The sequence below is a fragment of the Myotis daubentonii genome, chromosome 9 (assembly GCF_963259705.1).
Source record: "Myotis daubentonii chromosome 9, mMyoDau2.1, whole genome shotgun sequence".
Lineage (NCBI taxonomy): Eukaryota > Metazoa > Chordata > Mammalia > Chiroptera > Vespertilionidae > Myotis > Myotis daubentonii.
In genome coordinates this window covers 84,562,527-84,585,415 of record NC_081848.1, presented here as the reverse complement: position 1 = coordinate 84,585,415, position 22,889 = coordinate 84,562,527, and the positions used below count along the sequence as shown (strand labels likewise).

General features: G+C 63.4%; 2 protein-coding genes across 8 annotated transcripts in view; both read right to left on the bottom strand.

Moving 5' to 3' along the window:
* The window catches only part of SHANK2 (SH3 and multiple ankyrin repeat domains 2), a 178,489-nt gene extending 175,116 nt beyond the window's left edge, over positions 1–3,373 (bottom strand). For all 7 annotated transcript variants that reach the window (XM_059710659.1, XM_059710660.1, XM_059710662.1 and 4 more), the window contains exon 1: positions 3,242–3,373. The gene's annotated coding sequence lies outside the window, so the exon portion shown is untranslated. The remainder of the gene's footprint in view (positions 1–3,241) is intronic.
* Positions 1–22,889, bottom strand: part of LOC132241819 (tumor necrosis factor receptor superfamily member 6-like) — a 215,580-nt gene that overhangs the window by 137,903 nt on the left and 54,788 nt on the right. The window lies entirely within an intron of this gene.

The following is a 22,889-nucleotide window of genomic DNA, read 5'->3' as shown; positions in this document are numbered from 1 at the left end:
CCAGGCCAGAGCCCTCACCTGGCCGGGCCCCGCCTGGGAAGGAGCCCAGAGAATCAGAACACTGGGAAAGCAGGCAGCCCCTGGACAGGCAGGGTCTCCTAATCTCTTTTTTTAAAAATTCTATTTAGTTTTTAAAAATATGTTTTTATTGATTTCAGAGAGGGAGAGGGAAAGAGAAACATCAATGACGAGAGTGAATCATTGATCAGCTGCCTCCTGCACCCCCCACAATGGGGATCGAGCCCACAGACCCAGGGTCACCTCGATCACAGCCCCTGTCCCTCTTTGCCCTAACTGTCCCCTCCCCGGGGCCCTGGATGGACAGACGGAAGCAGTAAAGGTGCATTTCCCAGGCTTTTCTGCTGGGGCTGCCGGCCCCCGGGGACGCTGGGCCTCCAGGCTACAGAGCAGGAGGCTGGGATGCGTGGGAGAGAGAGTTCAGGGTCCAGAGCCAGGGACCCGACAGGAGCCTCACCCCCAGGTCCTGGGGAGCAGGAGGCACACCAGCCGCCCAGCAACCCCCACACCGAACCCCACTTTGGGAAGACACAGATTGTCCCCTCTCTGGCGTAAAGCGAGTGAGATGAGGGGTCCCTCCTCTATGGAGCCCGGGTTCGGGAGTGTTCCTCCATGTGGGTCAACTCCTGGCCCCTCTCCCTTCGCCTCCGGCTTTCGCCTCCACGCTGTTCCCATCGCCTATTAAACACAAGGTGCAAGGCTACCTGGGGACTCGCTTATCAGCCTCCTGGGGGCACTCCCCACCCCTGACCCCCGCCTGCCAGGGTCCAGGCTCCTCCCAGGGGGGCCCCGCCAGGCCTGAGCAAGTCACCTTCCCAGGGTGACCCCTGGATGCGGGAGGCAGGGACTGTGACCAAAACCCCACGCACTTGCCAAGCACGTGCATGAACGGATGAAGGAGGAGCGAGCACCTCTTGGAAACGCCTGAATATGAACCGGGCTTTCTATTCATTTTATTTTTTAATGTATTTTCACTGATGTCAGGGAGGAAAGGAGAGGGAGAGAGGGATAGAAACATCACTGATGAGAGAGAATCACTGATCGGCTGCCTCCTGCACACCCCACACTGGGGATGGAGCCGGCAACCTGGGCCTGTGCCCTGACCGGGAATTGAACCCTGGTCTCCTGGTTCATAGGTCGACGCTCAACCCCTGAGCCACGCCGGCCGAGCTGAACCGGCCTTTGGAAAGCAAACTGTGCTTGGAGCCGGAAGCCACCGGACCCCACACCCTCCCCTACCCCCACCAAAACGGGATCTAATTTGTTCCGAGCGGCCAGGTGCCCACTGGGAGCTGCCTTCCGGGGTAAAGTCGCCAGGTTCATCAAGAGCGCCTTTCCTGGGTGAGGAGTTACAGCCTCCTCGCAAAGGGCCCAAAAGAGCACCTTTCCCCCATCCTTCCCCCTAGGAAAACCGGGGGTCCCTCAGGACCAGTGCCCTAGGGAGGCTCCCGGGCACTCCCCACCCCGCCACCTGAGGGCACCCCATTCCTACGGAGACAAGGGTCCCCCGCGGGCCCTGCGGGCGCTCACCTCCTACCCACATAGGAACAGCCCCAACCACCACAGAACCCAGTGGGCGCAGAGCTCCCGCAGGCCAAGGTGCAGCCCTTCTAGCAGAGGCTGGTCGCCCACAGGGCATGGAAACACGGCCTCCAGCTGCCCCCGGGGGTGCGGGGACGCCCTCCAGCCCCCAGGGTGCCAGGCTGGGCCTCACTAACCACTCTTTCCTGTGGACACCCCACACCTGGGTCAGGGCTGAGGCCAGGGCCCTCCCTGCCCCACCAGCGAAGTCCGAAGTCCGAGGACAAGGCCCAGGTAGAGCTCCCCCGGCCCCCCACGGAGGGCTTCCTCACGCCCCTGCCGGTGGCGCCTCCTCTAATTAGCGGTGGCCTCGTTAATGCCAACTCGAGTTCCAGACAAAAAGAGGTCACGGAGCTATCCAATTTACTCCCGCGAATTTCCAGGGGAACCGCTGTATTTCAAGCCGGTCTCTGAGGACCCCCAGGCCCGTGGCCACGGCTGCCGGCCGGAGGCCTCCAGTCCTGCGGCCTGAGCTCCCAGCTGGCCAGCGAGCCAGCCGAGCGCAGTCTCGGATCCCGCCCCCCAGGCGGCCTTCAAGGCTCCGCGGCGAGAGCCCACGGTCCCGGGCACGGCCTCCTCCCCTTTGGACGCTCCCAGCCCCACGGAGACGCGAACCTCGCCTGCCCGACCCCCATCCGGTGCGAGACGGCCCGCGCGCAGACCCCCCGCGAGGGCAGCCGGCCGCTGCCCGCACCCTCCGACCCCGGCGGGGAGACCCTCGCGGGGGTCGCACCGGCTCCGCGATCCCGCGGCCCCAGCTCAGGGGCAAGGGCGGGGTGGGTGCCGGGCCGCCGGGAGGAGCGCGGCCCCGGAGAAAGTTGCCGGGAAACTTGAGAAGCGCGCGGGGCCGCCTCCTGCATAATTCACGGCGGCGGCGGCGGGACCGGGACGGCTCCCCTGCTCCGACCGGCGCCCCCACCCCGGCTGGGGCGCGTGGCGGGCGAACAGGGCGCTTGGCGGGTACTCTGCGTGACCCCGGGGGCCCGGGGGCCCATCCCGTGACCACAGAACCTGCACCGGGGACGCCGGACGGGGCCTTCCGGGGCCGCTGCACCGACCGCGCGCTCCCGGGCGGGGGTCCGGGCGCCGGTGCGGGGCCTGGTGACCGCAGCTGGGTCTTCCAGGTCCCCGCGACCGCGGCGAGGTCCCCGCTCCCCGCTCCCCGCGCGCCCCCTGGCGGCCCCACGCCGGCTCCTCGGCGGGCAGCCTGACCCGGGTCACCGGGTCGGCGGGCGACGACCTGGGGCAGAGAGGGGTGGGGGAAGGGGAGACGGGGGGGGGGGAAACCCACCCGCCTTGCCCCACGGGGGGTGCCGGGCGAGTTAGGGGTGAGGGGTTCGCGCGCGCGGGAGACAAAGGGGGTGTCCTGCGCCCACGTCGCTTCTAAAGCGTCTTAAACCGGCCCCCGATCCAGCAGAAGCGGCGGGAGGGTCTCTCCAGGGGCGCACAGACCCCGCCCCACCCCCAGCCCGGACTCCGCGGGTCCAGGACGACGCTGACCCGGGAGTTGGGGCTCCCGGAGTCCGAACGCACCCCAAGTGCAGCCGGCGCGCAGGGGCGGGCGCCCAGGGGCACCTCCTGTCCCTCCCAGACCCTGCCGGGCGCCCAGCCACCCCCACCCGCGCCCCCGCCGCTGCCTTACCTGGTGCCTGGCCTCCGTCGGCTCCCGGCGAGCGGTCAGACCGGGGCCCCCTGGGGAGGGCGGGCGGCCGCGCGCACCTGGCTGGGCCGCGGGGACCGAGGACCCGGCGGCGCCGCGCCCAGCGGCCGGAGCGCGCGAGCCGCCGCCGCCGCCGCGCAGGTGTCCGGGCGGGGGGAGGGGCGGGGGGAGGGGAGGCGGCGGCCCCGCCCCGCGGCTGCGGGAGGCCGGGAGCGCCTCGCCGGTGGCTGGGCCGTCCCTCCGCTCGGTCCCGCGCGGGCGGTGGGGCCGGCGAGGGTGGGGGAGGGTCCTCTGGCTGCCCAGGGGCGCGCGTGGCCCCGGACCCGCGCGAATCTCTCCGCGGCGAGACCGTGGACCCGCCCCACCTGCTCCACCTGCTCGGCCCGGCGGCCGCGCGGCTCAGCTCGGCGGGCGGGTCTGTTGTAGCAACGCCGGCCCGGCAGCGCCCGGGCGCCCCGCCCCGCCCGCCCCGCCCCGCCCCGCCGCGCGCGGCCGCCCCTCCGCCGAGAGCCCCGCGCACCGGCGAGTCCCCGGGTCTGCGGAGCCGGACTGGGTTCTGTGCGATTCTTCCGGACGCGGGGGCTCCCGCCCCAGGGCATCGGCGTGAACAGGACTCGGGAACACCGAGGCCCGCCCGTCGGAGGCGTGCGGAGCCCGGGAAACTTGGTGCCCGGGACGCGCCGCCACCGCTCCCCCGCCTCCCTCCCGGCGCCCCAGCCCGGGGCTGAGACTCGGCGGATCTGCTCCTCCCGAGGCAGGAGCCCTGGCTGACAGCTGTGCTCGGCCCTAACTACTTCCTCCCTCCCGTGCTGTGTGGCTCCGAGTGAGCGACCGAGGTCTCTGGTCCTGAGCTTCCAATAGTCCGTATTTCTGCCTCCAAGATCTGCCATGGGGGGCGAGGCGGGCACCCGCGTCCAGGGGTGTAACAGCTGCTCCCAGGACAGAGAGCCTCCGTTACACAGAACCCCAATGCGCCTCCCGTGAAGGAAACTACACATATAGCATATGCCGTAGCCAGTGGTTCTCAACCGTCTGGCCCTTTAAATACAGTTCCTCATGTTGTGACCCAACCATAAAATTATTTCCGTTGCTACTTCATAACTGTAATGTTGCTACTGTTAGGAATTGTCATGTAAATATCGGATATGCAGGATGGTCTCAGGCGACCCCTGTGAAAGGGTCGTTCAACCGCCAAAGGGGTCGCGAACCAAAGGTTGAGAACCGCTGCCATAGACTTTTGTATTTTATAGGCACATTTTTAAATTTTTAAATTATTTTTAAAGTATATCTTTTTATTGAGTTCAGAGAGGATGGGAGAAGGGAGAGGGAGAGAGAAACATCCATGAGGAGAGAGAATTATGGAGCCCGAAACCGGACATCATTTTAATACATATTTTACACGTATTTGTTAAGTCAATCTTATAGGACATGCCTGAGAGAGTTGCATGGGCCAGTGAGTTCAACATACCAAAGGCAAAGTTAAATATTTGCTCTAGATACTTTTTTTTCCTGCTTGCATAATTGTCCCACATTTCAAAGACGTCTTTAAAGGCACTTTGGTTAAAAAAGAAAATAAAATAAAAAAACAGGTTGGGTTTGTGTTCGGGCCCCTGGCGTGTGGCACTGGGCCCGACCCGGGGCAGATGCCCACTCCCGGCCTCCTCGCGTCCTCCCCGGGAGGCATGTGCTGAAGGGAGAAAGGAGGCAATCAGTCAAGTCAGAGCGATCCTGAGCGGGCGGAAGGCAGCCGGCCCAGCCTGCAGGCCTCATTCCTTTGGCCCGGGCCCTGCGGAGGGCGGGCCAGCAGGCCGCCCCGTGTTCTCTGGGCTGGTCAGGGGCAGATCCACACTATGGCTTTTGAGGGGAGTGGGGGGCCACTTCCCCTGACTTCTATCAGTCCCTCCCGTGACCCCAAATAAGTCGGGTCAGCTGAACTGAAGGGCTGTGCATGCCCCACCACCCCAATGCCAAGACAAGTGCCACGCTACCACCTGCCTGCACCCAGATGCCCCCCACACCCCTCCCCGACTTCTAGGAAAATCTCCGCGGTAGCTGGGGAGGCAGCAAGCCAGAGCTCAGCAGACACCTCCCCGCTGTCCCCACAGAGCGTTCAGACGCCAGAGCCCCGCTGTCTCCAGAAATACTTCTTCCCCAGGGACCCAGGCCTCTGCCAGCCGTCCCCCCTCCTCTGCCCCCCACCAGTACACACCCTCAGCACCCCCAGCCCCTCCGATCTGTCTGAGGCCCAACAACAGCGCTCTGTGAGCACCCCATCTTTTGGCATCTTGAGGGCGGCTTCCTGCTCTCGTCCCAGTTTCCCGGCCGTCAGAGACGCCCAGTTCAGCCTGCGCCCATGAGGCAACATCCTCCCATCCTTACTAACCCCCTGTGGGCAGGCTGGGTCGGACGGGCAGCTGTGCCCATGCTCACCCTGGTGCCCTGGGAGGGGTGTCAGTGCCTGGGGCACCTCCATCCCCGGCAGCCGGTCCCCGCGGGGTGTGGGCCTCGGACGGGCACTGCGGTGCTGACCTCGGAGGACTTCTCTCAGCGGCCTGAGTTCCAGGGGCCCGGGGCGGCCTGTGGCTGAGCCCCTGGGTTAGTGTCCGCAGAGGAAAGGGAGCGCCTCCTTTTTGCGTCTGGATTTCGGAACTCCGTGTGCTGGCTCCCAAGGCTGCCTGGTCCGGGGCCCCACGTGCCTGCTGAGGTCTGAAAGGGCCTGTTAAAGAGCTCTCTTTTTTTTCTTTTAAATATTTTAAAATTTATTTCAGAGAAGAAGGGAGAGAGAGAGAGACATAGAAACATCACTGATGAGAGAGGATCATTGATCGGCTGCGTCCTGCACGCCCCCCACTGGGGATGGAGCCCGAAACCTGTGCCCGTGCCCTGACTGGGAGCCGAACTGTGACCTCCCAGTTCCTAGGTCGACGCTCAGCCCCTGAGCCGCGCCGGCCGGGCTCCACCTGAGAGCTTCGCCTTCTCCTGGAGAGTCGGAGCCCGCAGCTGCCCGCCAGGCCAGGGCTGCTCGCTGAGCACAGAGTACCGGCCTCCCAGGCAGAGGAGGGGGACCGAGCTGGAAACAGGCAGCGTGCGTGAGGGGACGTGGAGCGGGACCGACTCCCTGTCCCGGGAAACACCACACACGTTCTGTGGCTCAGGTGAGCCCCGGGCAGCTGCAGTCGGCGGCAGCCCCGTCCCTCCCGGGGGCGCTCCTGGGCCGGGACCTGGGGGCCGGCACTGTTTGGGAGACGGGGCCTTCGGCTGTCCAAGGGGAGCGACCTAGCCCTTCCCCTCAGCTGACAGGGGGGAACGGAGGTGCCAGGAGAGAGGGGATCTGCCCAGGTGCATGAGGCCAGAGCCGGAGAAAGGCAGGTGTGCCCAGGTGTGCAGGGCAATGCAGGGAAAGGCAGGCGTGCACAGGTGTGCAGGGCAATGCAGGGAAAGGCAGGCGTGCCCAGTTGTGCAGGGCAATGCAGGGAAAGGCAGGCGTGCACAGGTGTGCCCAGGTGTGCAGGGCAATGCAGGGAAAGGCAGGCGTGCACAGGTGTGCAGGGCAATGCAGGGAAAGGCAGGCGTGCACAGGTGTGCCCAGGCAATGCAGGGAAAGGCAGGCGTGCACAGGTGTGCCCAGGTGTGCAGGGGCAATGCAGGGAAAGGCAGGTGTGCACAGGTGTGCCCAGGTGTGCAGGGGCAATGCAGGGAAAGGCAGGTGTGCCCAGGTGTGCCCAGGCAATGCAGGGAAAGGCAGGTGTGCACAGGTGTGCAGGGCAATGCAGGGAAAGGCAGGTGTGCCCAGGTGTGCAGGGCAATGCAGGGAAAGGCAGGCGTGCACAGGTGTGCCCAGGCAATGCAGGGAAAGGCAAGTGTGCACAGGTGTGCCCAGGTGTGCAGGGCAATGCAGGGAAAGGCAGGCGTGCACAGGTGTGCCCAGGTGTGCAGGGCAATGCAGGGAAAGGCAGGCGTGCACAGGTGTGCAGGGCAATGCAGGGAAAGGCAGGCGTGCACAGGTGTGCCCAGGCAATGCAGGGAAAGGCAGGCGTGCACAGGTGTGCCCAGGTGTGCAGGGGCAATGCAGGGAAAGGCAGGTGTGCACAGGTGTGCCCAGGTGTGCAGGGGCAATGCAGGGAAAGGCAGGTGTGCCCAGGTGTGCCCAGGCAATGCAGGAAAAGGCAGGTGTGCCCAGGTGTGCCCAGGCAATGCAGGGAAAGGCAGGTGTGCACAGGTGTGCAGGGCAATGCAGGGAAAGGCAGGTGTGCCCAGGTGTGCAGGGCAATGCAGGGAAAGGCAGGCGTGCACAGGTGTGCCCAGGCAATGCAGGGAAAGGCAAGTGTGCACAGGTGTGCAGGGGCAATGCAGGGAAAGGCAGGTGTGCACAGGTGTGCAGGGCAATGCAGGGAAAGGCAGGTGTGCCCAGGTGTGCAGGGCAATGCAGGGAAAGGCAGGTGTGCCCAGGTGTGCAGGGCAATGCAGGGAAAGGCAGGCGTGCACAGGTGTGCCCAGGCAATGCAGGGAAAGGCAAGTGTGCACAGGTGTGCAGGGGCAATGCAGGGAAAGGCAGGTGTGCACAGGTGTGCAGGGCAATGCAGGGAAAGGCAGGTGTGCCCAGGTGTGCAGGGCAATGCAGGGAAAGGCAGGTGTGCCCAGGTGTGCAGGGCAATGCAGGGAAAGGCAGGCGTGCACAGGTGTGCCCAGGCAATGCAGGGAAAGGCAAGTGTGCACAGGTGTGCAGGGGCAATGCAGGGAAAGGCAGGCATGCCCAGGTGTGCAGGGGCAATGCAGGGAAAGGCAGGTATGCCCAGATGTGCAGGGGCAATGCAGGTAAAGGCAGGCATGCCCAGATGTGCAGGGGCAATGCAGGGAAAGGCAGGTATGCCCAGATGTGCAGGGGCAATGCAGGGAAAGGCAGGCATGCCCAGATGTGCAGGGCAATGCAGGGAAAGGTAAGTGCTCCCGCCATTCCTGTGGATGCTCCATGCTTTTGCAATTCTTTCCTCCATGTTTTCTTTTTTAAAAAAATACGTATTTTATTTATTTTTTTACAGAGAGGAAGAGAGAGGGATAGAGAGTTAGAAACATCCATCAGCTGCTTCCTGCACACCTCCTAGAGAGGATGTGCCTGCAACCAAGGTACATGCCCTAGACCGGGATGGAACCTGGGACCTTTCAGTCCGCAAGCCGACGCTCTATCCACTGAGCCACACCGGTTAGAGCTATGTTTTCTTTTTTATATATAAATATATTTTTGTTGATATCAAAGAGGAAGGGAGAGGGAGAGATAGAAACATCCATGATCACTGATCGGCTGTCTCCTGCACGCCCCCTACTGGGGATCAAGCCTGCAACCCAGGCACGTGCCCTTGACCGGAACCGAATCCGGGACCCAGCATCCGATTTATGCTCTATCTGCTGAGCCACACCAGCCAGGGCCTTTCCTCTGTTTTCCTCCACGGCAGGCCGTCTGCTTCCTCCTGTGCCCACACAGCGAGCACTGGGCAGCTCTCTCGTTTCTCCATGAGCCCATGACCACCGCTGGCTGTGACGAGGATGAGGCCGGGACTGGACGGCGGAGAGGACCCGGCCCGAGGGCTCCGCGCGTCCCAGAGCGGGGACCCAGAGGGTGGGCGGGTGCGGACCACCAGCAGCTTTCGCTCTCAGTGGGAAACGCAACCCTGAGGAAGAGCCATTGTCCCTGAGGCGACAGCGACAGTGAGGAGCCCCCGGGGTGGAGCCGGTGAGCACGCTGCCGACGTGACAAACCTGGTGGGGCTCAGGCGCTGAGCATCGACCTAGGAACCAGGAGGTCACGGTTCAGTTCCCGGTCAAGGACACAGGCCTGGGTTGCGGGCTCCATCCCCAGTGGGGGGGCGTGCAGGAGGCAGCCGATCCACGACTCTCTCATCATTGATGTTTCTATCTCGTCCTCTCTGAAATCAATAAAAGTTTATTTTTTAAAAAAATGTTTAAAAGGAAGGTTGCACCCTGGCTGGTGTGGCTCAGTGGATAGAGTGCCGGCCTGTGGACTGAAGGGTCCCGGGTTCGATTCCAGTCAAGGGCACGTACCTCGGTTGCAGGCTCCTCACCCTGTTCTGGGGCATAAGCCGGAGACAACCAATTGATGTGTCTCTCTCGCATCGGTGTTTCTCTCTGTCCCTCCCTCTCTCTCCCACTCTCGCTAAAATCAACGGGAAACGTCCGAGGGTGAGGATGGAAAAGAGGAGAAGCGGAGGCTGCGGCACCAGGAAAGACGGCCCTGCTCCAACTTGCCGGGAACCTCACGCTTTGTGGAACCTTTGGAACTTTCTAGTCTCACACGATGCCTGCACATGCGGGGGACCCTCCAGGTAACCCCCTGAAGCACCCACAGGCCCCTCCACCTGACGCCCACCTGACACCCGCTACCCAGGTGTGACCGGGAGGTAGACCTGGCGCCGTCCTCCGGGCCACCTGGCAGCCGCCGTCCCGACCGCCTGCCACCTGGCGATCGCCGTCCTGGACCAGCCCCAGATGGAATTCCCTGGGCATTCCCGGGCCCCCGCCCCTCCTGGGTCAGGCCAAACCCTCTGAGATCCTCAGGGGTCCCTGCCTTCTCACCCCCCCTTTGTCCTCAGCCCCTCAAGAGTGGCTTCCACATGCCCACCCTTCAGAGCACCTGCCGTGGGGCCCCTGCCCCTGCCCCTGCCCCTGCCCACCGGGCAGGACGGGCCCTTGATCCCTGAGGCCCCTGCTCTCCCCCTCCGGGCGGGGCCTCCTGGGGGGCAGCTCCCTGGCCAGGCCACCTCAGGTGCAGTGCGGTTAAGGGTGCACACCCAGGTCCAGGGCGGGTTAGCAAACCCGGTCCCCTACTCAGAGGGCAGGAGGAGACGCAGGAAAGAGGGGGGGCCCCTCAGGGGGAGGGGGCGGGTTAAGAAGCTGGGGAACCTCGAGGGTCCCCCGGGGCCAGTCCCGAGCGCCATGCGCGGCCTCCACGCCACTGCGGCCTCAGTCTGTGACCCTGGACAGCGCCCGCCGTGGCCGGAGGGCAGAGCACACGTTCCAAGGACGGGGCGGGCCAGCTCGAAGGTCAGTCCACGGTGGGGTCCTTCTCCGACACCGCGTCTCTGAACTGATTTAACGTAGGAACTCGGCCGAGCTGCTGCGGGGCCCCCGTGGGCCGGGCCCAGAGGAGGACAGGGCGGGAACCAGACACGCGTTCAGCGGGAGCAGCTCAGAGTCAAAGGCTGAAAACGCGCAAACTCCCCGAACAAAGACGACTGGGCTGCATGTGCCGCAGGGGCCCGGCCGCGGGGGTCCGGGGCTGAGCGACGACCCATGAGCCAGGGGGTCACGGTTCGATTCCCGGTCAGGGCACAGGCCGGGGGGGGGGGGCGGGGGGGCTTGGTGCCTAATGAGGGGCGGCGTCATCATTGATGTTTCTCTCTCTCCCTCTCCCTTCCTCTCTCGCTAAAAATCAACAAAACGTATTTCAATGTGTCGCAGGGGTGGAAGGAAGGGGGCCCGGTCCGATGACAGGTGCTCGGGGTGCAGGGGTGGAGGGAAGGGGGCCGGGTTGGACGGGGAGGGCACCCGGTCACAGCCTCGCCGACTGCACAGCGGGTTTGTTCGGCGGACCCCCTCGTGCCCCCTCCCTCCCCACCCCGCCCCTGCTCAGCAGGCACCGCCAGTAAGAGTGAGATTTAAACGTGTAAACCAGCTTGTTACTGACGGTGGCGGCCCTGAACCTGGCCCCGGCCACGCCGTCTGAGAGGTGGGGGACCACCTGGCCGGGTGCCCGCTGCTAAAGAGGCTTTCTCCCGGAGGGAGTCCAGGAAGCTACTTCCCGAGGGAACGGGGATTTAATGCCAAAGGGAACGTCACGCGTGACTTACCCCACTTTCTCCGGCCGGACCCTGAGTGCCTCCCCTGCTGGCAGCGGGGGGGGGGGGGGGATCCCAGAGCCTCACTCATGGGGCCTCCACCCTGAGCTCTGCCCACCTCACCCGGGGGCGGGGCCCTAAGACAGGGGCGGCTGGGCTGGAGCTGGGGAGCCCCGGAACCCCTGGCTGGCCATGTCTGGACCCCTCCTGCCGCCCTGTCCCAGGAGCCTGCACCCCACACTCGGCATCCTCCCTGCAACCCGAGCGCCTGTCACAGCCGGTGCCACAGAGTTCACACCGGGGCCCGGAGGTCCGCGTCCAGGCACAGGGGAAGGCGGGGGCAGGGAAGACAGATGCACTGAGACGCAGACACAGTGTGGAATGGGCGATCGACTGTCCTAACCTCAACGAAGCATGGACCGAATACTTAAAAGTATACTTGTATTGATGTCACAGAGGAAGGGAGAGGGAGGGAGAGAGAAACATCCATGAGGAGAGAGAATCATGGACCTGCTGCCTCCTGCACGCCCCACACTGGGGATGTGCCCTGACTGGGAATCGAACCATGACCTCCTGGTTCAGAGGTCAGTGCTCAACCACGGAGCCACACCGGACGGGCAATACCTAAATATTTTTTAATTTCATCTTTTGATTCTGTTTTGAGCGCTCGGACAGCTTTATAGGCTCGTGCGGGAATGAGTGCTGTTGCCACATGTGTTGTTAAAAATAGCAACTTCAACAGAAGGCGGCGCGTTCCAAACGAAGAGCGGCTGGACGAGCCGCGTCCTGCTCGCCCGGACCCATCGCACACCTGCCTTCGGGAGAGCGGGCGGCGGGTGGCCGGAGCCGGGCCACGGTGGGTGCGAGGGCGAGGGCGGTGGCCACATGCGGCAAAACTGAAAGGGTGTCCGCTCGGAGCCCTGCCTCGCCTCAGAAGCCTCGCTTCCACACTGTGGTTGCTTTATTTTCCATATGACCTCTCGCCCGGCCGGCGCGGCTCAGGGGCTGAGCATTGACCTAGGAGCCAGCAGGTCAGGGTTCGGTTCCCGGCCAGGGCACAGGCCCGGGTTGCGGGCCCCATCTCCAGTGTGGGGCGTGCAGGAGGCAGACAATCCCTGATTCTCTCTCATCATTGATGTTTCTCTCCCTTCTCTCCCTTCCTCTCTGAAATCAATAAAAATATATTTTTAATAAATAAATATGACCTGTGTCTCTGAGTCTTGGGATTAATAACAACAGAAACTGCCAGGAAACAGCCCCCCAAGCAAATGGTGGCGAGGCGTCAGGCCGATCCTCACGCGTGGCGGGTGTGAGCCCAAGGCCCGTGGCTGAGGAAGGACCGCCTGCTGGGCCGGACGGCCTGTCGGCAGCTATGAGGCGGTCGGGGACGGAAACATTATCCAGGGGTCCCCCTGCCTTCTTTCTGGGGGGTCCCCAGCCCGCACCAGCCTGGCTGCCAAAGGGGACCGAGCTGGGCCCATCAGAGAGCAGAGAGCACTGCAGGCCAGGCTCACGTCTGCATCTTTCTTGTTCTCCTCCTTGCCCACGGGCATGCTTTTCATGGGTCTTAGAGAGAGGGAGAGGGGAAGGGGGGGCAGAGGGAGAGAGGGAGAAGGAGGGAGAGGAAGAGAGAGAAACATCGATGTGAGAGAGAATCATGGATCGGCTGCCTCTTGCAGGGCCCACACTGGCCGGCAACCTGGGCCTGTGCCCTGACCGGGAATTGAACCGTGACCTCCTGGTTCACAGATGAACGCTCAGACTCTGAGCTGCGCCACCGGCCACACTGGCTCCTAAACGCTCTGCACCTGCCTGCACTCCTGCCTCCCCACCAGGGGGCCCACCAGCCTCCAGGGGGTCGGGACTCTCCTCTGTGATGATAATTATAATATTACGTCCGGGGCTAATTCTTCACATCCTACCACCTCAATCTGTTCTCACTAAGATTCCGGATTGAACTTTAACCCCCGCGTTTCTAGAAACGAGAAAAAAGCGTCTCTGTACCTCGATCTGCTCGCCTCGTCCGCAGCGGGGCACCCGGCGTGGAAGAGACTCACTCAGCGCGGGGCTCGCGTCATCCGTGACGTGGGGAGATCCGCTCCAAGAGCCCCTGGAAGGAAGGAAGCATTTCGTAAAGGCCCCCCCCACCCCACCCCCCGTTCTCCCGGCCGCGCCTCGGCCGACCCGGTGATGAAAACCCCCTGTCCAGTGGGCTTTGCGGCAAGACCTGACCCCGGGGGCGGGGCGGGAGAGGGGAACGCTCCCCGGAAGCTTCCTGCCCTCCTTCCTCCGACCCCAGCACGTTCTCCACGGGGCAGCCGAGGGGAGCGTTAAGCGGAAACTGACGCTGATCAGTAATGAAACAGCCGTGCGAACCCTGGCGCAGGAGCCGGGCCGGCCTGGCTCAGGGGTTGAGCATCGACCTAGGGACCAGGAGGTCACGGCACAATCCCAGGCGGGCGCAGGCCCGGTTTCTGGATGGATCCCCAGTGTGGGGCGTGCAGGAGGCAGCCGGTGAGTGATTCTCATCATTCATGTTTCTATATCCCTCTCCCTCTCCCTTCCTCTCTGAAGCCAATAAAAATAAAAAAAAAATAATAATAACATTGTACATGACATCCTTTCCATTTGCTTTGGAAAAAAAAAAAAAAAACGTAGGAGAGGTGGGCACCCCTGTAGGTAGCAAGGACCTTGGGGTGACCTTGAGGCCTGGCTTTCAGCCCGACCCCACCAGGGACTGTGACTTGGATAAGATTCCTGTGAAACTACATACATGTCATGTTTGGCCACGGCTGTCACCCCTGGGCGTCAGCCACGAGCACACTCAGGAAAGTTCACTCCGGAAAGTTCACTCAGGAAAACTGAAGCGGCTTGAACGTCCCCAAGCCAAGCCGGGTGCCTGGGCCACGCGGCCCTGGGCTCGGTGCCCGGGAGGCTGTCCCCGGGCTCAGGGCGCTCATTCCTGCATTTGAGCCCGAGAGCTGGGGGTCAGGGCGCTGCCCGCCCTCGTCCCCGCACCTCGAGGGAGACACCGGAGGATGGGCTGGGGCGGGCGGCGCCCTCAATGGCCCTTTGTTCCCGGGAGGAAGGCGGGTGGGAAAGAGGCGGCTTGGCAGCCCGAACACAACACCTTTGTTTTCTCCCAGCGCCGGGCGCTTCCGCACCCAGGTGGGCGCCAGGGCCTCCCGCTGCGTCGGGCGCGGGGGGGGGGGGGGGGGTGAGTGGGGGGGGGGCTGCAGCCCCAGTTCCCTGCCGAGGGCTGTCTGTCCTCCGGGAGGGAGGACCCAGGCCAGGAGGGAGCACCGAGCGCATCCGGAAGGAGCAGCAGGACGGGCGTGGCCCCAGAGAACCCCAGGGGCCCCACCTGCGGAAAAGTGGTCCCAGGAACACGCTGGTCCCGAGGGTGGAGAGCAGCTCTGGCTTCTGCCCACGCCCACGCTGTCGGCAGAATAAACCTCGCAGGCCCCTCTCCCCAGCGAGACCAGCGGGCCGGATCCTGGGCGCTGTGCCTCCTCGGGCGGGCAGAGCCCTCACTGCCGGGCTGCAGGCGGCTCCCTGGGGGCTGAGCCAAACCGGCTTCCGACGGGACGTGCGGTCTCAGGTGGCAGCAGAGGGGACACGCCCGCTCCCCAGAGCCCCTGGCCGGCGATCCCGTCACTCGCCACCCCTGTTCCGAGGCAGCTTTTGGCGCGCAGAGCCGGGGAAGCAGCCGGGTGCCAGGGGCCCAGCCGGGTGCCAGGGGCCGGGGGCCGGGTGCAGAACAGGCCGGGCTGGTTGGGTGGGTTGTGTGGGCCAGACTCGGGGAGAAGGAGGCTGCTCTTCATAATCCGGCTTGTTGATCCAACAAACAATGACACAGGGAGGCATTGTCCGCAGTGGCGCTGGGCTCCCTGAGAAAGACCCCACCCGGCGGCCAGGTCTGTCCAAGAATGCGGGAGCCTGGAGCCAGGGAGGACGGGCCGGGGTGCGAACACGGGGTGGCCGGGCCGTGGGCGCCGAGCCCGGCGCTGGCTCTTCCCGGCTCCGAGGCCAGTGAGCCAGTGATGCCCCCCTGTGGCAGGGCCAAGCTTCTTTCTTTAATAAAGTTTTATTGACTTCAGAGAGGAAGGGAGAGGAAGAGAGAGAAACATCAGTGATGAGAGAGAATCATGGTTGGCTGCCTCCTGCACGGCCCCTACTGGGGATCAAGCCTAAAACCCGGGCCTGTGCCCTGAACGGAATCGAACCCTGACCTCCTGGTTCATGGGTCGGTGCTCAACCACGGAGCCACCTCAGGCTATAGTCACACGTCTCCCCCGGGTTAGGATGGGCCCCACATCCAGGAACCAGTGTCCTTCTGAGAAAGGAGGGGAGGGCAGCGAGAAGGTGATGTGTGGGCGAAGGCAGAGATGGGAGGGATGCGCCCACAAGCCCAGGACTGCTGGCAGCCGCCAGAATCGGGAGACACGGCAGGGAGTCTCCCTCGGGCGGAAGGAGCCAGCTGCCGACGCCCTCATGTCAGCCCTCTAGCACTCATTCCTCTGGGTTTTCTTTTTCTTATCTTCGCCCGAGGGCAGCACAGAGAGAAGGGAGGGACGGAGGGAGGGAGAGAGAGAGAGAGAGCACGGGGAGAGAGATCGATGGGAGAGAAACATTGATCAGTCACCTTCCATACACGCACACCAACTGGGGACCAAAGCATGCGACCAGGCGTGTGCCCTGCCCGGGAATCGAGCCGGCCACCTCCCGGGCACAGGAAGACGCCCACCCCACTGAGCCCCCCAGTCAGGCCCCTTCCCGCAGTTTCGAGGCCCTCGGTGTGTGACGGCGCCACGGGAACCCAGGACGGCGATGCGGATAAAGGGATAAACCGGCAGAGTGGGCACCGCGGGCCCCAGCACAGTGGGCCCCAGGCCGCCCCTGGACGGTGCTGGGGAAGCGGGTGGGCACCCTTTTCCGCCACAGGAGCCCACGGCACAGGAGCGGGCAGGCGCCGGGCACAGCTAGGCCAGGACAGATGTGATCACTTCACAGCCTCACCCGCTCTGGCGCCCAGACTCAGCGATCGATGAGTGGTTTTTCTTTTTTTCCTTTTTCCAACCGAAAAGAACATGCTGCAGAAGCTCAGGTTTCCAGGGACCAGAGAAAAGGCAGTTAACGCCGCGCCCCAGTCAGCGTGGCGAGCGCCCAGCTTCCCGGCCGGCAGCGCGGAACCCTGGAGGCTCCGGAGGCGGAGGCGGTAAGGCCCGTGTGTTACAGTCTCGGAACCAGTCACCTGACCTCTCCAAACGCACGTGACCTCCCCATGACCAACACCCCAGAAATGCTGCTGACCTGCGGCTCCGCGATGACTGCGCCCGCCCGTGTGATAGGCTGTGATGGGAGTCAGTCCCCTGTCACCCCCTGAGCTGGGCCTCCTTGCCCAGAAAGGAGATCAGCTGTGAGGCCTTTTCCTGTCGCCTTCGGTGAAGCACCACCTGCTGAGCACCAGGGGGCGCTGGGGTGAGGGTGCTGCCCGGTGGGCCAGGTGCTTGCCCCGCCCTTTCCTACTTCCAGCTCCAGTGACTATTCAAGGCCTCCCCCCGTCCCCCCCCCACCCTGTCACCCCATTCCTCCTTTGCACAGAAATCTGCTCGCTCTACAGGAGTACCCCCAGCCCATGCTCGGCCCTCACTCCCCAGGGTGATGTCTCAGCAGGTGCCCCACCTGCTCTCCAGCCACGTGGACACACTTCTACCAGATGTTGCCACTCTTTTCCCACCTCACTGGGGACTGTACTGCTTTGTTCTTCAATATCACGTTGTGGATTGGAAGACCACTTGGTGGTTTAATGTTTAATATTTGGTGGGTTTTGTGGGGGGATTTCAAAGGAGGACGGGCAGGCATGAACCCCAGGTCCAGTGTGTGCTGTGGACTCAGCCCAGGTGATGTGGATTCCCTGGGGTCGGGGGCTTTGACCTGTGGCGGCCGATGGAAGTGCGTTTATGGGGTGTTTCTAAGGAAACACCACTCCCGCTAACTCTCCTTTGGACATTGTTTCTGTCCTGACAGCCTTGGTCTCCGACACTGGATGGTAGTGACAGAGAGGAGAGGCCTTGGTAGCAGGGAGGTCGTTTCCGTGTCGCTTAAGGGGGACCGCGAGCCCGGCTCCCCGGGTCCAGCGTGGAACCTGTCTCTGCGGCCACCACTGAGGGGCCCTGATGCCTTCCCGGGGCCGCAGGTAGGGGGCAGGGGAACGCTCAGCAACATCAGGATTTGGGGTGCGGATCCCCCTTCCACCTGGGGCTCATGTGGACTGAGTCAGCTGGAGAGAGGCCGTTAACTTGTCTGAGTGTCAGCACCTGGAGGCGATTCTGTCTTTACAAGAAAATAACAGGAATTAAACGATCGCATCTGTACAAGACCCCGCCCCGGGTCTCGGTCAGATGAGCCCCTGACAGGAGCCGTCCATGCAGACCCTGACCTTCCTCTCCAAGAAGGCACTTCGGAGTCACCTCCCTCCCTCCCGGCTCCTCCTCCACGGCCTCCTCCTGTCCTTCCACACCACCAGGCTGGCCACCTGCTGCCCCTCCAGGCCCTGTGCCCTCCACGCTCACACTTCCCCGGGCTCAGCGGCATTTGCGTCTCAAGCTCCCGGGGCCCCTGGTGGCCTCAGTTTCTCGTCTGCTGCTCTGTGGGTGTGACATCGGAAGAGACGGCCATTAAGTCCGCTGGGCAGGGCTGTGGAAAGGCTTCTTTGGTCCAGGAGAGAAGAGTTGGCCCGGGGTTTTGAACGAGTCCAAATCCAAGTGAAACTGCCATTTGGAGTCCCTCTGGCCATTGCATCCAGAGAGGAAGCCTACAGGCGCCGCCTAGTGGCGGGCGGTAGACTGCACGTGTTCAGGGAGAGCCCAGGTTCTGCTTGAAACGGCGCCCCCTGGTGGGCAGGACTCACAGTTGCGCTCAGTCTAAGGAAACTCAGGCTGCTCCCTGCTGGGTGCCAGTCCCCCTGGGCACCTGACTGGCCACTCCTCACCCCGCGATCCATGTGAGAGGTCCGACATCTGGGAAATCAGAACCCACAAAGGACATAAGTGAAGCCAATGGGATGGTAAATATTTGAATCAATAATCCATGAGCAAATGCCAAAGTTATGAGCCATCCCGCGCCCGGTGAAGAGGCCATGACAAACTACCACTTCTGCCGATGACGGCACAGCTTGTGTGAGACCAGCTCTTCTCTTCTATTTTTTCTTTTTATTATTTATTACATATATTTCTTTGTTGATTTCAGAGAAGAAGGGGCGGAAGAGGAGAGAGAGAGAGAGAGAGAGAGAGAGAGAGAGAGAGAGAAACATCGACGATGAGAATCATCGATTGCCTGCCACCTGGCACGCCCCCTACTGATGGTCGAGCCTGAAACCCGGGCATGTGTCCTTGGCCGGAATAGAACCTGGGACCCTTCAGTCCGCAGGCCGACACTCTATCCACTGAAACACACCGGCCAGAGCCCAGCACTTCTCTTCTTGACCAAAGTGTTCCACCTGCTCCAAGCACCTGCCGCAGGCCTCTCCCGGTCCCCAGTGGACCGCCTGCACCCGGTCCACCCGCACCTGGTTCCACTGGTTCCTCTGACTGACCCTTACAAGGGACACAAACAGCCAGCTCCCCCTACTCTGCCCCGCTGATGCCATTCTGGTCTCAGCCCTCCTGCTAGCAGATGTCACAACACATTTATAATCCGTCACCCCTTTTGGCATCCCCCGCTCCTGCTCCCGCGACCTTAACAATCCCCTACGCCCCGCCCCCGACCCCCGCCGCCGGCTGCCTGCGCACACTCTCGCGGTGGCACCGGCTCCTAAGTGCTCCTCGGGTCCAAGTCCGGCGCCCTCTCAACTCCCGAACTCTACGGCTCCCGGCTCCTGGATGCAACCGGGCTCAGTATCTCCAGAGCAACCCACGACCCATCTCCGCAAACTTACCCGGGCCGCTGCAAATCTCTACGCCGATTGGATACACGAAACCGCCGGTCCGGCCCCCTATTGGCTCCTTGGGTTGTCAATCTGCGGGACTAAGAAGCGGGAAAGGCAGCCTGGAAACTTTAACTGGCTCGCCCCGCGGCGGCAGCTGGACGCTCCGGACTCCGCACGCCGGGACTACAAGCCCCAGCACGCACCGCGAAGGGCCGGCGGGGCCTGGGGTCAGGTCTGGGGTCCTCGTGGTGGGGAACTCCGGGACCTCCCAAGGACCGCTGGCCCCGGGAGCCTCGTGCTTTGCGGCTCCAGCGTAGCCTCCGGTGCGGGAAGGGGTTGCACAGGGAAGCCCTACAGAATCGTGCAGGTTGGCTAGGGCGGCCGTAGCAAAAGCGCCGCCAGCAGTGGATTCGGGAAGGAAACATACTGTCCGCACACTCTGAGGACCAGGCGTCCGAGATCAAGGACCCGGGGGGGAGTTGGGCCCTTCCGAGAGCTGCGGGGGAGACCGGCCCGGGCCGCCCTCCCGGCTCCCGGGGGCTTGCTGGCGGTGCTGGCAAACCCGGTCCTTCTTCCTCCGCGTCCCGTGGCGTCCTCCCTGGGTGTTCGCAGCCTTCGGCCACGTGACTGTTTCCGAGGCGTCCTCCGCAGCCACAGGTCCAGGCCGGGGTGGCACCCGTCTTTGCCTGGCACAGTATTAGCCGTGCCCACCACGCAGAAAGGCCGCAGAACCACGTGGAGTCCGCGCGGCCGAACGGAGCTGCCTGCAGCGCCAGGTGGCGGATGGGCCGGGACCTGGGCCGCGTAGCCCTGGACCCCACCTGTGACTTTAAGCGTCAACATCCCGCCTGCAAAGTGAAGGCGATGAAACAGGTGGCTTCTTAAGGTCCCTCCAGCTCTGGGGATGAACTCCAGCAGCACCTGGGAAATCGTTAGAATCTCTGGGTTTAGGGGTGAGCCCCAGGCTGTGGTCACTAGGAGGCAGGAACTGCGTTGGGATCCACGGTCCTGGGAGCATCACACCCTGAAGGTCCGCCCTGAAGACCCATGTAGGATCCAAAACGAAGCCTGTCCATTCAGAAGCACGGGCTGGGCACGCTCCTGCATTTGCGGGAGCAGAAGAAAAAGAGACACAATTGATGTAGGAAAGTCACTTCCCCCCACGGCTCTGTGACCCCAGAACGAGACAGGAACCCAGGGCGCGATGGGCTCCTCCCGGGACAATGCATCTCCCCCAAGTCCTCACTGGCGCCGGGTCACAGAGCACACAGCGGAGCCCGGATGGAGCACAGTGACCACCCTGGTCAGTCTCCCCTTTACCAAGTACACCCAGGCCTTCCCAAGAGCCCCCTGCTTTGCCCCAGTCACTGTCCCTGGATTTCAAGGACTCAGCTTTGCCCTCAATAGGGCCTCACCTGCCTTTGCCTGGCTTCTGGGGGAGGGAGCCGTTAGCCCTCGGTCTCCAAGTCCTGCCCAGGGCCTCTGTCTGTGTCTCAGACCCCAAATCAACTTCACTGGGGTTTTCGCACCCGTTGTCATGGCTGCTGTCCAAACAATAACAATAAAAGACAACAAAATAAAAAAGGGAAATTGCAAGTGTTGGCACGGATGTGGAGAATAGAGTCACTTGTGCATTTGGGGTGAGGACACAAGTTAGCGCAGCCCCTGATGTGCCTTTCTTGGACTTCCCAGCCAATCAGATCGCCTGCTCTGACATAGTTGGCCAATCAGATGTGACTGTCCTGAAATGAATAGCCAATCTGATGTGCCTTTCTTGATCTTCCCAGCCAATCAGGTCGCCTTCCCTGAATTATTTGGCCAATCAGGTGTGGCTGTCCTGGAACGGTTGTTACTCGGGTCCCACCCTGCACCCCACCTGAGCTGTTCTGCAGCTCCGACTGTCCGGCTGGGAGCAGCGTTTCCCCTTCCTTCTCGCCATGCTGGGCCCTTGTTTTCCTGCCATATTTCTATTCCCTTTCCACCATCAGAGCCCGTCCCCCCCTCACAACTAAGACGCTGCGCCATGAGCTGTGAGCGGGGACCCCTGCCCTGCTCTAGCCTCACGCGGGCTCCTTTCCAGGGGCGCAAAGGCACGCCGAGGGTCAGGTGAGCGCTGTGCTGTGCGCACCCGCCTGCCACGCGCCCTGGCCCTGGCCGCTGGGCTGAGCTGGGCGGCGCACAGAGAGGGAAGCTGCTGGCTAAGCTGCAGCGTCAGGCCTCGCCTCCTCCTTCCTGTCAAGAGGTTACAATTTTCAGAAACAAAAGTCACCCTCAGTGACAGCACGGAGCCCCTGCAAGATCTCCCCAAAGCGCTCTGCCCCCGCGCACCCCCGCAGGCGGCCAGGGAGAGGCAGGGCCGCAGGGACACCGGGGTCTCCAGGAACAGCGCGCGGTCTCCCCGCGCGCTTTAAGCGGGTGCGTGTATCTGGGAGGGCGCCCTGCGTGTCTGCCTCGCCCCTGCCTCCCCTGGGCCCCCGCCCGGACCAGCCCGCGCTCTCGGACGGACGGGCGGGCGGGCGGACGGACGGGGAGCTCTGTGACCACCCAGTGGGTGCTTCGTGTCCCTGCCTGTGCCCGCGGCTCATTAAGACCAGCCGGGCGCCAGCGCCGAGGGAGGGCGCACCACAGCCCAGCGCCAGGCTCAGCGGGTCCTGATGACAGAATTGCAGGCGCCCTCGCGTCCTCTCCACCGGTGTCCACAGGAGACATTAGCTCCCTTCTGAGCCATTAGGGTTCATTTCAGCTTCAAAGAGCTCGGCTCTCAGTGCCTCTGAGCCTCCCAGAGCGCCCCCCCTTACCGCACCCCCTTACTCCCCTATGCACCCTCCCCCAGCGGCTCCTCCCCCGCTGCTTTCTGCCCAGCAGCTGCACCAGAGAGGAAAGGCCCGGCTCTTTTGGGGCCTCGAGGCCACCCCAGGGCCTTGCTGGCTCCTGGAAAACGGGTCCAAGCAGCTGCCTGTCCCGGGGTACAGCGACCAGCGTGAACACCTAGCCCCCTCATCAAATGAGCACTGTTTTCAGACCACGTGCACCCCGGGAGGGTGTGGGGGCTCCCCCCAGGCCAGGCCCCTCCTCCGCGACCTGGCCCCACTGGGGGTCCCGCATCCCCTCTGTACTCCCCTCCCCCCAAGCTGGCGACCCCTTCCTGCTGGCAGCACATCACAGGTGGCCCCAGACGCGCTGTGGGAGGCCTGGCCGCAGCCTGGGCCCCAGGCCCTTGCTCTTTAGCCTGGGCGATGCCGGAGGAAACGTGTTAGAAAGCAGCATGGGCTCTGCCCGGGGGAAACGTGGTGTTTCCTCAGCGTCCGTTCCTTTGCCTTGGATTCGCTATCACATGGCGGGCTGGGGGGAGGGGAGGACCCAGAAAACATGAGAGGAGGGACATGCAGAGGCCCCGCTGGGCCCTGAGTGCAGTGCATGGGGGTGCAGGGGCTGGGGGTGCAGGGGGCTGGGGTGCAGGGGCTGGGGGTGCAGGGGCTGGGGGTCCAGGGGCTGGGGGTCCAGGGGCTGGGGGTGCAGGGGGCTGGGGGTGCAGGGGCTGGGGTGCAGGGGGCTGGGGGCTGGGGGTGCAGGGGGCTAGGTGTGCTGGGGGCGCAGTGGGCTGGGGGCACAGGGGGCTGTGGGTGCAGGATGCTAGGGGTGTAGGGGGCTGTGTGTCATGGGGAGGGATGCCAGATCCACTCTCCACCAGACAGCGCTCTCAGAAGTCAGGCACAGGCCCGATTTCACCAGCCTCCTTTGTGAAATGTCACGGGCGGGAGCTATTGTCTTAGCTGGTTACCGTGCTGGCTGAGCGTCCGGTGGGGAATTAGGCCTTTCTATTTTTGATGTCCCCGTTTCTCAAAATAGG